The 13,221-nt window shown below is 46.5% G+C and overlaps 1 protein-coding gene and 1 long non-coding RNA gene across 5 annotated transcripts in view; one reads left to right on the top strand and one right to left on the bottom strand.

Moving 5' to 3' along the window:
- Positions 1-8,237, bottom strand: part of LOC140910456 (uncharacterized) — a 40,053-nt gene extending 31,816 nt beyond the window's left edge. The window contains exons 1-2 of the long non-coding RNA XR_012158600.1: positions 7,566-8,237; positions 5,888-5,991 (exon numbers count right to left, since the gene is read on the bottom strand). This is a non-coding gene — a long non-coding RNA (uncharacterized LOC140910456). The remainder of the gene's footprint in view (positions 1-5,887; positions 5,992-7,565) is intronic.
- The window catches only part of FBXW7 (F-box and WD repeat domain containing 7), a 283,622-nt gene continuing 278,067 nt past the window's right edge, over positions 7,667-13,221 (top strand). For all 4 annotated transcript variants that reach the window (XM_073341352.2, XM_073341354.2, XM_073341355.2 and 1 more), the window contains exon 1: positions 7,667-8,438. The gene's annotated coding sequence lies outside the window, so the exon portion shown is untranslated. The remainder of the gene's footprint in view (positions 8,439-13,221) is intronic.

Genomic DNA, 13,221 nt, shown 5'->3' with positions numbered 1-13,221 from the left:
ACTATATCAGGGTTCAAAGAAGAACTAGATAAATTCATGGAGGATAGGTCCATCAATGGCTATTAGCCAGAATGGGCAGGGATGGCATCCCTAGCCTCTGTTTGCCAGAAGCTGGGAGTGGGCGAGAGGGGCTGAATCACTTGATGATTACCTGTTCTGTTCATTCCCTCTGGGGCACCTGGCATTGGCCACTGTCGGCAGACAGGATACTGGGCTAGATGGACCTTTGGTCTGACCCAATATGGCCGTTCTTATGTTCTTATGATCCAGAATGCAGCCTAGTCCGTGATTAAGGCACTAGTATGGGAGCTGGGAATGGAATGGGAATGGAACCCAGTTATCCTAACTTTTCCAGTGACATGTGGTATGACATTGGGCAAATCACTTATGGCTTGTCCATTTGGGGATACTCAGGAAAGTTAATCTGACTGAACCGAAAGGTGTGAATTTAAAGTGTATTCGTTAAATCACATTAAACTCCTGTGGATGCTCTCATTCAGAATTAAAGTATGAGACTATCTTTACGGTTTCCCTAATTTGCCATAATATTCAATGTTTCACTACAACAATTTATGATAAGGCTTTGCCATGGCTAATGAACTATCCCCACTGTCTAGCCCAGATAGGGGCTAGGATGAGCAAACTGAGTAAAACTCAATACAGACAAGACGGAGCTGTGAGTCCTGTGCCCTAGCCTTTGGTCCATATTTTCTTTTTACCTACAGTTGACTGTAAAAGAAATCCTTGTAACCCAGTATCACCTCCGTCTTGCCTGGATTGAGTTTTAGTCAGTTTGCTCATCCTAGCCCCTATCTGGGCTAGACAGTGGGGATAGTTCATCAGCTACAGCAAAGTCTTATCATAAATTGTTGAAGTGAAACATTGAATATTATGGCAAATTAGGGAAACCATAAAGATAGGCTCATACTTGCCTTACAGATGTTGAAGTGTCCCATACTAGCTCCCTGGTATACAGGATCTGCCATAAAATAGTAATGGGAAAACTAAAACTGTCAAACATTTCCCGAAATCCTATCATTTTAAGGATGAACAGGGCTAATTGGTTAGTGGATGACATGCTGGGTGAAAAAGGCAAGAATGCCTGTAACTGACTATTCTTGCAACTGATTGAACAGTCCAGTTACGTATCAGCTTAGGATAATGCTGAGGCATCACAACCTAGGAAGAATTGGATGATCTTGAAGACTGGAGTAATAGAAATGGCATGAAATTGCATTTAGGGACTAATAACAAGAATTTCTGTTATAAACTGGGGGTTCATCAGTTGGAAATGACAGAGAAAGAGCTGGATGTATTAGTTAATCATAGAATGGTGGCTTGCAATCCATGTGCTGTGGCTGTGCAAAAGGCAAGCCTGATCCTAAGATGTATCAGGCAAGGTATTTCCAGAAGAGAGAGAAATATTAATGCCATTGTACATGGCACTAGTAAGAGCTCATCTGGAATATTGCATACAATTCTGGAGACCCATGATCAAGACAGACACATTCAAACTGGAACAGATGCAGAGAATGGCTACTAAAATGATTAGGGAAACAGAGAGACATCTTACATAAGGAGACTAAAAGAGCTTGCCTTGTTTAACTTAGGGAAACAAAGGCTAAGAGGGGATATGATTGCTCTTTATACATACACGAAGGGAGGAAACAGCACGGAGAGAGAAGTTATTTAAATGGAAGGACAACGCTGGCACAAGAACACATGAGTATATACTGGCTATGAATAAATTTAGGCTGGAAATTAAAAGAAAGTTTCTAACTATCAAAGGAATGAGGTTCTGGAACAGCTTTCCAAAAGTAGTGGGGGCAAATAACCTAATTTGTTTTAAGATGGAAGTTGATAAATGTATGCATGGGAGTTATGATGAGGTTACTTGCAATCACAGGGGACTAGACTTGATGATCCAGGAAATCCATTCCAGTCCTATCTTCCTAAATCCAGAGAGTGGGGAGTGGTGGAAAGGCAATGATATCTGTAATTATTGATGGTATTCTTGTAACTAATTGCCGATTATGTTGGGTATTAGTATTAGGATTCTCATCTGATAATGGTAAGGCCTCACAACCCTGTCTCAGAAGATTCCAAGAAAAAAACCAAAGAGGTCCCTTTATTGTTGTGGGTTTGAAAATACTAGTGTTGGGGACACTGGGGCATGGCCACTAGGTAACTTGAGGGGATGGAAGACCACGAGTGTCGATGAAGCCCCCTCGCATTAGGCCCAAGTGTCCTTGGACCCCCCGGCCTGGAGGCACTCACAGCAGTTATGCGCACTAGGCCCAAGTGTCCTTGCCCCCCCCAGCCTGGAGGCACTCGCAGCAGTTATGCTGAGGATCTGCAACAATATATTGCAAAGTCAGACTGCCTGAAACTAAACAAGGCCAAACAGGGCAGATATGGAAGAATAATGCTGAATAAAGCAGCTTTATGTATGGTTTAACAGATGGTATCGAGAACAAGGGAACTAGCTGGTAACTGGATTGGCTGGCTATATGGATATGTAGTGCAGCTTGCTATTGGATAAGCATGCTGAAGAAAGGATGTATAAAAGCCTGTGTAACTTCCTGCTCTGTGTGCAGGATTTGAGATTCTATTCTCCCTGTACCTTGTTTGCAGCTGCAAATAAACTTTTCTGCTTCTTCACCCCGTTGTGATTATTGGGTGATGCACACCGGGCAACGAACCTTGCTGTTGTTTGCCTCTGGCACTCGGTGCTGGCAACACTAGCTTAACTAACGTTTAACCTTTTATATTTGCTGTAATTTTTTCAAGTACATGGTTAAAGTGCTTCTTAATTTAACTAGATGTTTCAAAATAAAACAAATTACATAGTACTCGACACTGGAGAAATAGGGAGAGCATATATGTTAAAAAGGCTTTTAGGAGTGCAGTATGAGAGGGCATAAATTCAGAAGCATTGTGGTCCAAGTCAACCAAAGCATACCTGACAACATCTTGCTTCTATGGGAGGAGAGGCTGCACCATTATCAGCCTGTCATTGAATTACCTGGGCTAGTACTGTGGCTGGAGGCCAGCAATTCTTGTGCCTGTGTAAACTGCTGTTGACTCTTGCTGCTCAAGACAACAATACAACTTGTGCAATGAAACCAAATGTTTTCAGCAGAATTTCTGTACAGGAGGTTGACAGCAACTTGCTTGTTTTCACAGATGCTTCTTGGGCAAGAAGGGGCAGCATATTGGAATCAGAAGTTGCCCTGCTTCCCTGGCAGCTGTGAAGGACAATGGGCGATTGGCAGCTGGGGCACACAGGGCCAGCAGAACAGCTGCTGATGTCAGGTTAAGAGCTGGTTGCACTCGCTAAATCCAGTGGAGGAATGTGGATGAGAACATGAGGAAAGGTCAAGAAGGGGCCAACAAAGGCCTTAGTTCACAGCAGTTTTCCTTGCCAAGCTATACAAGGAGAGGTAAATGGGGGTAGGAGAGAGAGTGCAAAGAGCTTCTGGTGCCTGGGCAGCAGGGCACAGATCCCCTTTGTGCTCCCCAGGCAGGGCTGGTTTTACCATGAGGCGAACTGAGGTGGCTGCCTCAGATGCCAGATTTGGGGGGGGGGGGAGGGTGCCACTAGGACCCAGAGTGTAGAAAATTGTGTCTGCTGCTGGTGCATGTGTATTCTCTCTGCTCTAGATGCACAGAGATGGTGGAGTGCTGTGCTGGAGGAAGGAGGGCACAAGAGACATAACAGGCAGGCAGGAGAAAAGGTGAGAGGGAATAACAGAAAGCAGCAGGAGCTGCAGGGAGAGAGAGGAAGAGTAGCCTCTTATGTACCTCTCTAGCACCCCCAGGAGCCTGGACTGATTAACACCAGCTTCTCAGGGAGCTTCCTCTTTCCAGCTGCTTTCCTGAACCCACTGGAGGAGAAGAGCAGTCAACTGAAGAAGCAGGAGCCAGTTAGGCCCTTAAGATGCTGATATCTTCCCTCACTCAGGCCCTGCTACCAGCCTGCTTATTTGTCCCCTTCAATTGAGTGTTGAGAGCTACTAAAGCTGGCATAGAACAGCAGTCATGAGTGAAAGAAGAAAACGCCCTTCTTGGGCAGCATTCAGAAGAAGAAAGAAAGCAAAGGAAGCTTTTCTATCTAAGCAGGAAGGAGCTCTCCTGAGATACATAGACACAAATGTTCACGGTGAGCCTTCCGGCCCCAGTGTGGATGTGTGTGGTGAGGAGATGCCTGATCTTCCAGTTCGTAAGAGTGCAGGTGACCTGGCAGTTACTGCAGCATCCATATCTCCATCTCAAAAGGGGTGTAACCATGCACATTCCTGAAGAAAAGTGTAGATCAGAGAAGAGTGTGATGGAGGCGCAAGAAACAGCTGCTGCTGAGTTTAGTTCCTTAAGTCTAGATGATCCAGGACTTTGGACCCACTTGAGCAGTAGCCTGAGGGACTTCCTTGTACTGCATGGGCCACAGCAAGTGAAAAACTTCATGTTCCCCAAAGACAATGAAAACAGAAGTTTCCATCCAACACATTACTGGCGTGAAATCCCCAATGGTGACAAAGTGGAGAGGTCATGGCTTATGTACTCAAAAACCCAGAATGCCGCATACTGTTTTTGTTGTGAACTCTTCCAGTCTATTGTTCCAGCCACATTGGGTTCTACAGGAACAAAGGACTGGAAAAATCTGGCTAGAAATTTGGCATGCCATGAGAAGGCAGCAAATCATCAGAGAGCATTCCATAGGTGGAAAGAGCTTGAGATGAGACTAAGGTTAAAGGCCACCATAGATGATCAGCATCAAGAGAAGATTACATCAGAGTCTCTTTACTGGCAAAATGTTCTGAAAAGGCTCATTGCCATTGTGAGAATGCTTGCTACCCAAAACCCATCACTGCGTGGCACTTCAGATCAGCTGTATGTGCCAAACAGTGGAAACTTCCTTAAGATTGTGGAGCTGATGGCTGAGTTTGATGTTGTACTCCAGGAGCATCTCAGAAGAGTCACCACCCAAGAAATGTACACACACCACTACCTTGGAAAAACAATTCAAAATCAGATCATACAGTTACTGGCAACAAAAGTCAAACAGAAGATTGTGGCAGATCTGAAGTCAGCAAGATATTACTTTGTTATTCTGGACTGCCCACCTGACATCAGCCATGTGGAACAAATGACTTTAATGGTGCGTTTTGTAAAGACAACAGAACCTAGTGAAAATGTCCCTGCAATGGTGACTGTCAGAGAGCATTTTCTAGAATTTATTGACATTGATGACACTACAGGAGCTGGTATGACAAATGTGCTTCTTAAAAAGCTGGAAGATACGCGAATTGCGATAGCTGATCTGAGAGGTCAGGGCTACGATAATGGTGCCAATGTGAGAGGAAAGAACAGGAGTGCAGACACGGATCTGAGAGTTAAACCCTCGAGCTTTTTTTGTCCCATGCAGTTCTCATTCATTGCAGTGCTCAGCTTCTACTGAGGCTGCTGAATTTTTTAATATAATTCAAAACATCTATGTATTTTTCTCTGCATCAACTCATCGATGGCAAATTTTGAAGCAACATCTGAGAACATCCTCTCTGATGCTGAAACCACTGAGTGCCACACGATGGGAAAGATGAGTGGAGGCGATAAAGCCTATCAAACACCAAACTGGGAAGTTAGATGATGCATAGTTGCCATTATAGAGGATAATGCTATGACAGGAACTGTTTGTGCGAGAACAGTGGCAGAGGGAAATGGAATCACCAGAAACATACATAACTTCAAATTTCTGTGTGGCTTAGTGTTGTGGCATGACATACTGTTTGAAATAAATGTTGTAAGCAAGAGACTCCAAGGTGTTGACCTTGATATATCTGGAGCAATGGAACAACCAGACAAAATAAAATCATACCTACAGTCTTACCGGTCAGATGAGGGATTTCAAAATGTCCTGAAGAGTGCACAGAAGTTGGCAGAGGAACTTCACACTGAAGTTATTTTCTCACCCATTCAAGAATACAAGAGTCACTGAAGAAGAAGACATTTTGATTACGATGCATGGGATAATCCCGTAAGGGACCCCCAAACAACAATTCAAAGTTGAATTCTTTAACCAGGTGCTAGATTGTGCAATACAGTCAGTTGAAGAACTTTTCATGCAGCTCAAGGAACACAGCAGTATATTTGGGATGTATGATATTCCAAAACTCCTCACTATACCTGAAGAAGACCTACATCACCAATGCAGGGCACTAGAGACAGTGTTGACACATGATGACATGTGCGATATTGATGCAAGTGATTTAGGTGATGAACTGAAAGCCCTTTCAAGATACATTTCAGCAGGATCAACTCCAAAGGGTGTTCTGGAATATATGTGCACAAATAAGTTGACCACCCTCTTTCCAAATGCTTTTGTTGTTCTGCGCATACTTCTAACGCTTTTTGTAACAGTTGCCAGTGGACAAAACAGCTTCTCCAACCTGAAGTTAATAAAAACACATCTACGCTCCACAATCTCTCCACAATGACACAGGAGAAGCTGGTCAGCCATGCAGCCATCTCAATACATCATGAGCTGACCCAGACTGTGGACCTTCAGGAGCAGGTCAAATCTTTGCAACCAAGAAGGCACGGAAAGCACCACTTTACTGATTTAAACAGATAAAAATGCCAGACAAGAAAAGTTACATTTGCTGTTAAGGCATTTGAAAGTTGTGTTACTTAAAATTTTTGACAGGTTTCAGAGTAACAGCCGTGTTAGTCTGTATTCGCAAAAAAAAAAAAAAGGAGTACTTGTGGCACCTTAGAGACTAACCCATTTATTTGAGCATGAGCTTTTGTGAGCTCACAAAAGCTCATGCTCAAATAAATGGGTTAGTCTCTAAGGTGCCACAAGTACTCCTTTTTTTAAAAAAATTTTTGAACAAGGCATTTTATGCTGTTAATTCTCCCTTATTGGGGTAGGTAGCAGAGCAGTACCATGAGAGGAGTAGAAGAGGAAGAAGGCAGAATGGAGACCTTTCAAAGTTTTGGCCCAAGCAAGGGGGTATGGGGGCGTCATTTGAGCTCCCCGCCTCAGGTGCCAAAATGTTGTGGGCTGGCCCTGTCCCCAGGCAGCGCTCAGCCTCTGCCTGCGTCCCAAGCCTCCCCCTGCTCCCTGTCTGAGCGCTGGGCTTTACTGCAGTAACAGGCTGCTCCCCGCCAGTGGCCCCCGGAGGCCCGTCACGAGCCAGGCGTTGCCTCAATTTCCTTAGGGTTTAAGTGTCCCAATCTCCAGGGCTGCGGGTAGACGCTGCTGTGACGTCTGCTCTTTCTAGCGAGGAGCCAGGGCTGCCCGAGGCTTACTGCACCCGCTCCGAGGCCACAGGGCGCACGGCTCAGCCTGGGGTCCCCTCGGCTTCCGCCCAGCCCCGCTAGTCACCTCCCGGGGCAGCTGCCCTCGGAACAGCGGGGGTTAAACTTCACCCAGAGCCGATTCCTCCGCCAGCAGCCCGGCACCGAGCGGGTTAATCCCCGCTCAGCGCTTTGGCTGCGGCTGGGTCTCTGCGCTCAGGCTCCTCCCCCTTGTCCTGGCCTGAACCATCCAGCAACAGCGATACCTGCTCCGCGCCACCTTGTCCTTCTCTGATGTCATCGCCGTGCGCCGGCAGAGAGGTGGGGGCTGTTGCCTGGTTACGGCTGTCATCCCCATGCGCCGCCGTCCTCTTCCCCCCCCTCCTCCAGCACCAATCGCTCTGGGTGAGACACAGAAAACAAGCGGATCCGAGGCGCGAGCTGCAGCCCGGACCGGCCTCCCCAGCGCCCCCTCCCGCCACAGCCGTGGGGCTCCGGCCGAAGCGGTAACGGGCACCCACGCGTGGCGGCTGCCGCCGGCCTCTGCCTGCGGAGCGCCCCGCGCAGAGACTCACACATGCCTGAGACCAGAGTGGGAGCGGCGCTGAGCCCGGCCGCCTGGGTTCCCCGCGCTGCCTGGCTGGGGCCCTAGCAGCGCCCCGGCCGCTGGAGCCGGTCCGGCGGCTCCCGGTGCCCGAGTGTATGAGAGGAAGCGCGGAAAGGGGGCCGCGGCCCGAGCCACTCGCCTCCTCTCCCGGACGGCGGCAGCAGAGAGACCGGCCCGGGGGGAAGCGAGGGGGCAGCGAGGAGGCGGCGGCTCCATGTGAAGAGACCCGGACACGCACGTGAACCGCCGAGCAGCCCCCCGGAGCCGGGAGGTAGCGAGAGGGATTCGGGAACGCGGCAGCCGAGGGGGCTGGACCCGTCTCTCACTAAAGTTTCCCGGACACGCGGTGTCTCTCGGGACCTGGCGTCCAACTTGCTGTGAAGCCTTAGAGCCCCCGCAGGGAAGTGGATCCCCCTGTTCCGGGCGCAAGCGTGAGCATTAGCCGCACCCTGTATCACCGGTAGCGTGTCTGCTGCAGCCAGAGAGCCAAAGGAGGGAAACTTAACCCGCCGCAGCTGCTGTTGCTCCTAAGGTGAGTGAGGGTTGAGGGGGGGGGTCCAGTTCTGTTGGTCTCTGCTCCGCGCCGCTGATGACTTTTCAGGTGAAACACGCGGATGCAAAGATTTGTACCCCCCATGAGCATGGGCTGGGGACTAAGTGGGAGCATGTGGCTCCGTCCCTTCTGGCGGGGCGGGGGCGCACCATAATCGTAGCAGCCCCGCGCGAGGTATCCCCTGTTTCACATGCGCCTCACGTTGCCGGGAACTTTGCACGGTCTGCTGAGCTAAGTGACCCTCCCGAGAGTGCGGCTCTTCTTGCCTCTGCGAGAGAGAGACACTGCAGGGAAATCCTTATGTTAAGTCAATTCCTATCCGGATACTTTTCACCTTTAGATTTAAGCAGCCTCGGCTTTGTAAAGAGTTACTACAGTGAGAGGGGTTGATAGCGTCCAATCAAAAAACGAGTCTGGAAATTAGTTCCCATTTGAAACTTGTACGTCTCGCTTTGTACTTGCTGCAGCAAGGAACAGCAGAGAATGATACTGAAGTCTTGAACAAAGACCAAGTTTTTTTTAAGCTACTTTGAACCTCCTTCCATTCACTATTGTTCTATGTTAAATCTTAAGAGCTTAACAGAACTTTACTTGTGCTTTATCAGAATGTCTTGTACACCAGAACTGAAAAATACAAGCATCTTTAAAAGCCACAATATTTTAGTGGAGGGATTTTCTAACTCTTTTAGGGTGGGATTCATCTTAATAGAGAGAGTGTGGATTCTTTTCTATGCACAGTTGCATAACATCCCTCTGGAAACTGTTGTAATTGCTTGCATGGAAAAGTAATATTAGGAAAGTATTTAATGCATTTTAGCTGGGTTTTAACACAGTTTAGCAGCTGGAAATAAGAAGGAAGAGCCAGCACCATGTGTCTAGTCATCTCTTCTCACAGTACGGTCAGGTGCTCCATGGGTCTCAGTTTGGGAATCCTATGCTGGGTATTGAGTCTTAGTATACGGAGTGTTTTTATATTGCTACATACAAGTTACTGAAAAGGATCTGGTGGCTTGAGTAGCATATCTTCAACCTCATTAGCCAGCAGTTAAAGTTGCTGCTAAATTAAATAAATAACATTTTATCCCACCATACAGGCTTTGAAAAATGCAAATCACTTTACATTCTGCCTTATGGAGAACTGCATGCTGTACATATGAGTTTCAGAGTAACAGCCATGTTAGTCAGTATTCGCAAAAAGAAAAGGAGTACTTGTGGCACCTTAGAGACTAACTAATTTATTTGAGCATAAGCTTTTGTGAGCTACAGCTCACTTCATCGGATGCATACTGCGGAAACTGCAGAAGACATTATATACACAGAGACCATGAAACAGTACCTCCTCCCACCCCACTCTCCTGCTGGTAATAGCTTATCTAAAGTGATCGCTCTCCTTACAATGTGTATGATAATCAAGTTGGGCCATTTCCAGCACAAATCCAGGTTTTCTCACCCTCTGCCCCCTGGATTTGTGCTGGAAATGGCCCAACTTGATATCATACACATTGTAAGGAGAGCGATCACTTTAGATAAGCTGTTACCAGCAGGAGAGTGGGGTGGGAGGAGGTACTGTTTCATGGTCTCTGTGTATATAATGTCTTCTGCAGTTTTCACAGTATGCATCCGATGAAGTGAGCTGTAGCTCACAAAAGCTTATGCTCAAATAAATTGGTTAGTCTCTAAGGTGCCACAAGTACTCTTTTTCTTCATATGAGTTTGGTTTGTCTAAATTGGGCTTACACATAGACTGTATGCAAACCAAGAACATTTGTAACTACCGTTTGAATGGTATTTCAGATCTAGTTTCAGAATTAATAACATTGGGATAACACTGGTGCCTGCATCTGTTTATAGGGTATTTTTCCTAGCTGTCTTTCTGAAAGAGAAAAAGGAAAACCTTTAAGTTTATCTGACACTTCTAACTGAATGGAGAATAAACTGGGTGACCAACTTTATCTAGATTTATTTTTAGAGTGTTGTTGACTTCCCTCCTATGTTTCCCTCCAATCAGCTTTTACTTTCTCCTCTTTCAATCCTACATTGCAGCGGCTGACCTTCCATCAGAGAGGAATGTATAGGATTCCCTCTAGATCTATTATATAGTGCCTTTATATTAACACTCCAAAAATTGTCATGCTTTTTGTCAAAAAAACTTTATATTTCTAATATCACTGTGAGCTAGGATTACTTCAACCGAAAGATTAGAGAGAGAAATACCTTGATCTGTTTTTTTCAGTTTGTTTGCTCTAAGCATTTGACAGCACTACATGTATACCTACTGTACTTGTATAGTCAGTTTCTCCACTTGTTTAAAGATCTTTCACCAGGAAGAGAGAGACACTTACAAAAGGTTTCAGAGTAGCAGCCGTATTAGTCTGTATCCGCAAAAAGAAAAGGAGTAATTGTGGCACCTTAGAGACTAGTCTCTCTAAGGTGCCACAAGTACTCCTTTCCTTTTTACTCTTTAAAAAGTGATTGTAAAACCTAAAAAATTGCTGGGGTACTTGAAAAATACTAGAAATTTCTTAACTCCTTTTTTTTTTTTTTTTTGAGACAAAGTCACCTTGAGGTGTGCAATACTTTCTTAAACAACAGGAGCATGGGTACAACACTCACTGCATTAAGGACATGCAAGAATTGAGTGATGCCTCAACAACACTCCCAGCTTCTGCTGACTTACAGGGCCAAGGTACCAGAAGTTGAATGAGTTTCCTTCAGTGTAGAGGATTAATAGGATAGTCCAGGGATCAGCAACCTGCGGCATGCATGCCAAAGGCGGCACGTGAGCCAATTTTTACTGGCACGCTGTTGCCAGCCGGAGTCCTGGTCACTGGCCCCACTCAGCCCGCTGCCTGCATGGGTGAACGGAACCACAGGCCAGCAGCGGGCTGAGCGGGGCCGGCGGCCGGGACTCTGCCGGCAGGAGCCGGCGGCCGGAACTCCAGACTGCTGCCGGTCTGGAGTTCCGGCTGCCGGCCCCTTGCCAGCCGGGGTCCCGACCCTGCTCAGCCGGCTGCAGGCCTGGGTGAACGGAACCCCTGGCCGGCAGCAGGCTGAGCATGGCTGGCGACCGGGACCCCGGCTGACAGGAGCCGGCAGAACCCCAGACTGGCAGCGGGTGAGCCACTGCTGGTCTGGGGTTCTGTCTGCCACCATGCTCAGTCTGCTGACGGTCTGGGGTTCCGGCCGCCAGCCCCTTGCCAGCCGGGGTGCCGGCCATCGGCCCAGCTCAGCCTGCTGTCGGCCTGGGATACCAGCTGCCGGCCCCACTCACCTCGCTGCTGGTCTGTGGTTCCAGCCGCCTGGTCCCCTGCCAGCCGGGGTCTTGGCCGCCGGCCCACTCAGCCCGCTGCCAGTCTGGGGTTCCGTGGCGGGCCCCTGTAAATGTAAAATTTATTACTGGCATGTGAAACCTTAAATTAATGAAGACTTCTCAAAGGTTGCCGACCCCTGGGATAGTCAGTGCCTTTTCATAATTAATTTATACATGTGCTTAAAGCAACATGTTATTGTCAGATTGAACTAAACCATTTCAACTTCCTTTGACATAAAGCTGTGTCAATATCCTGAATCCAAATTAAATTTAATTTCCTTTCTTTCATTATTGTCACGCTCTTTATAGCACCTTTTTGCAATGGTCAGATTGTTAGCTGTATTTTTTTTTAAATTGCATATTCTTCTGCGTGGTCCATGCTCATAAACATCTTGATTATTCTGTGAAATCATTATTAATAAAATGAATTTATTTATTTAACAAAACTGAAAATGACTTGGATTTTTAGCTTCTTGGGTTGTCTTAACTTTTTAATTCCTCCCTACTGTGCACCCACTGCTTTCTGATAGTCTTGGTACTGTGCTGGCTTTCTCTTTTTAAATTAAATTTGAAAGCTGTTAGAAAAAGGAGGGTGTGAGAGGTCACATGGTAGGTCTGTCAACTTCAACAATGTCTGCAATTTTTTTTTGGTTGGCTTTTTAAAAAAAGAAAAAAGCTTATAACAACACATGAAACATCACCACTCAGGGTACTCCAATCCTGAATTTAATCTAATATTTGGGCACACTGGCTGTTACTCTTCAAAACATATCCACTAACTGAATTTATATATGTAGTACTTGCATATCTGAAATCAACATGAAGCCCTTGAAGATACCTGAACATCTATAACACTTTTGTGTGAGTGTATACACAACTTCATTTTAGACAAGGAGGAAACAGTTCAGTTGGTGGTGGTGGTGTCTAACAGAGCAAACATTACATTTTAATTTCATTTCCTGTAAATAAGCTAATTGTCCGATGGGATATTAGATGGGGTGGGATCTGAGTTACCCAGGAAAGAATTTTCTGTAGTATCTGGCTGGTGAATCTTGCCCGTATGCTCAGGGTTCAGCTGATTGCCATATTTGGGGTTGGGAAGGAATTTTCCTCCAGGGCAGATTGGAAGAGGCCCTGGAGGTTTTTCGCCTTCCTCTGTCGCATGGGGCACGAGTCACTTGCTGGAGGATTCTCTGCTCCTTGAAGTCTTTAAACCATGATTTGAGGACTTCAGTAGCTCAGACATAGGTGAGAGGTTTTTCACAGGAGTGGGTGGGTGAAATTCTGTGGCCTGCGTTGTGCAGGAGGTCAGACTAGATGATCATGATGGTCCCTTCTGACCTTAGTATCTATGAATCTACATGCTGGGAAGCATTGTTTTAATGAGTTTAGTAAATTCATGAAAGATGATGGAACCCCTGGATTGAAGTCTCCTGTTTATTCACAAAACAG

Source organism: Lepidochelys kempii, chromosome 4, assembly GCF_965140285.1.
Source record: "Lepidochelys kempii isolate rLepKem1 chromosome 4, rLepKem1.hap1, whole genome shotgun sequence".
Taxonomy (NCBI): domain Eukaryota; kingdom Metazoa; phylum Chordata; order Testudines; family Cheloniidae; genus Lepidochelys; species Lepidochelys kempii.
The sequence above is the reverse complement of the archived record's forward strand: the minus strand, read 5'-3'. Positions and strand labels throughout refer to the sequence as shown.